Source organism: Euprymna scolopes, chromosome 9 (assembly GCF_053919585.1).
Source record: "Euprymna scolopes isolate OS-2025 chromosome 9, ASM5391958v1, whole genome shotgun sequence".
Classification (NCBI taxonomy): Eukaryota; Metazoa; Mollusca; class Cephalopoda; order Sepiida; family Sepiolidae; genus Euprymna; species Euprymna scolopes.
In genome coordinates, this window is record NC_136490.1 from 23,924,291 (window position 1) to 23,927,268 (window position 2,978).

The 2,978-nt window shown below is 32.1% G+C and overlaps 1 non-coding gene across 1 annotated transcript; it reads left to right on the plus strand.

Moving 5' to 3' along the window:
• Positions 1 to 771: 771 nt before the first annotated feature.
• On the plus strand, positions 772 to 894 carry LOC145285435 (U5 spliceosomal RNA). The gene has a single exon (XR_013869061.1). It is a non-coding gene; the product is annotated as a U5 spliceosomal RNA (small nuclear RNA).
• Positions 895 to 2,978: the final 2,084 nt, after the last annotated feature.

The window sequence follows — 2,978 nt, forward strand, 5'->3', positions numbered from 1 at the left end:
AACTCCTCAATTAGGGGCACTATGGATAAGAACAAAAATAAAAATTATTTCAGTCAGGGAGGATTTCTCTTCCACAGGCCGAGGACAGAAAATGTGAATTTGTTTGTGTTTTATGTTTCTTTAATTGTTTGTTCCTTAAATTCATAACTCCCTTTTATCAGTATTAGATTGTATATTGCTTAATAATTAAGCAATTTTACATAGATAATATTTATATTTTATATTGAATAAAGTTCTGTTTCATTATTAATCTAATTGGTTTCCTTTCTTTTCTTTTTTAATATGTTTTAATGCCTTTTTTTAACTGCTGTCATATAGTATCGACAGTAATAGTTCGGCAAACCTTACCTACATTGCCTGCAGGCATTTTTCAGTTTAAAGGCCTTCTATATCTCGGTGGCCGTGGTTATACTTAATCTGGTGGGTGAGGACAGATCCGTGCTTGTCAAAATTACGCCGAGGCGAACCTCGGTTGCTATGACAACTTGTCATGGTCACGTGGCAGACACGTCACCATCACCGAGAGGTGAAGGTTATTGTACTAACTAGCGGGATGAAAGAGAAAACCTCTATTTATTTTAATCATTATAATGTGTTTTTCAAAAGTTCTTTAATTATCCAATCTCTAATATAAAAACCAATTGTGTAGTTTAGTAAGAAAAACATTATATGCAATAATTAATTATCAATTGTGATGGAAAGACAATGTAAGCCAAGCGGTTGTTGTATGAAGAGCAGTAATAACTAAGCGAGGTCACACAAAATTCCAATGCACTCTGGTTCCCGGTCAGTTTCTGCGGATAAATCTTTCGCCTTTTACTAAAGATTTCCGTGGCCGGAAACAATTCAATGAGTCTATGGACTTATTTTTGAAACCCTACTCTGTTGTAGGGTAATAATTTAAATAATAACAGACTTTAGTTTTTAACGTTTTTTATTTTTCCTGTTTCTGCCGAGATTCGAAGAAATGTGTTTGCCTCATATCGTATCACTGCTTGTTTGTTTGTTTTTTTACTGGATATATTCCTTTAATTCTTTTCAGTTAATTGCTCTTTAGTATTGTCTCTGCGTTGATATTAAGTACATTTTGGAACATTCGTTTGTCGCAGTTATTAGGGAATTTTGTTTTTATTGTCTCCGAGAACATTTTTTGTTTAGATTTCCCACTCTCAAACACGATCATTTTTACATAAATATAGACTCTTGTTTCTGCTTCCAATGAAATGAACTTTTTTCACACATGCACATACACACATTTATGTTTAAAAAAAATGCACACACACACAAACACACACACACACAGAAATTGTAAATATGTTCTTTTGGGTTTGTATTACTGTACACATAGATTCGAAAAAGTTGTCAAAAAAACAAATATATAACAAATAAATGTTATCAAAGGCAAGATAAGTTACTTTTCTACCAAAATGGATATATTTTTCGTGTTTTTATTCAATTTAACATGTTTATTCAGCTCGAAAAGCATACAGTGTTTAGCGATGTATTGGAAAATTCCAGATGGCAGCCGATTCTCTCTTTAACACGGTAAGTTTGGAAAAAGGTGTAATAAATAATAAACTAGACAAAATACTGTTAGAAATTCGCTCATTATATGTTATCGTGACATAAGTTGACATATATTCGGTGGTTTTTAATAGTATTTTGTCTAGTTTATTATTTATAATACCTTTTCCCGAACTTACCGTGTTAAAGAGAGAATCGGCCGCCATCTTGAATTTTCCAATACATCGGTAAACACTGTATGCTTTTCGAGCTGAATAAACATGTTAAATTGAATAAAAACACAAAAATTATATCCAGTTTGGTAGAAAAGTAACTTATCTTGCCTTTGATAACATTTATTTGTTATATATTTGTTTTTTGACAACTTTTTCGAATCTATGTGTACAGTAATACAAACCCGTTCTTTTTTCAAAACGCTCGGGATTTATTAGTTAGTTTAGATTCCACAGAGTGAATGTGGTATTGTGGTAAATGTTGCTAGTCAAGAGTAAGTCGCCAAAGACTTCATATTAACTTCAGCTACAAAGACCCTGCATCCCATCCCCATTTCTTATAGGGCCTTGTTACTAAATTTGTTTTGTTTTTCGATTTTTACCTTTTAACTTTTTGATATCTTTATTAAAATTTGGAATTGATTATATATATATTAAGTTTTTTTCGCGGCAGATATTAAGTTCATTATAATCTAATTTATTTATTCTAATTATACGTGTAAATGTAGACATAACAACCAAATATATAAGTTTTCTAACAAAATAATTCCATGTTTATTTCTGTATAACGTGCATAAAGAATAATATTATTTATATATAATAAAAATATCTTTATATATAAAATGCAGTTTGTGTGTGAGAGAGTTCGTTCGACTCCAAAACGACTGTGGCGATTTTTTTTGGGGGGGGAGATTTCACACAAATGTATTTCATGCATCTGGGAGTGTTCTTAGATAGGATTTGCATGCCTCCGATAAGTAACGGTAATTGAAAAAAATCGGATTAATGAGACAATAATCCGATTTTGATCAAAGTTAACACGTTAATACTGCCTAACATCGCAGGTGAATTTAAGAATTTTTATCGCCACACAAACAGAAGGCAGTATAAATCAAATTTAGGTTATTTGATCTTTCTGGTTAGAGTACAACCATGATACTTAATTTTTGCATTTTAAACTTTAATTCATGTCATTACATGAAAATAATTTTATAAAATCAATAATAGGTTCTCTACAGTGCAATGTGGCTACAATGTATTGTTGACTACATAACTGTGGGGAGGCACGTGAAGCTCCCTCCCGGTTCATCGTGGTGTGCCCATATTAGAGAAGACAACCAATCAATTTGATCAAAAAATGGTCGATTTAACCAATTTCGATGACAATAAAAATATTGGAAATGTGGAACATTCGTTCCTCCTCCTACAATCCCGAGCAACGTCGAGTCTCCCTATTATGGG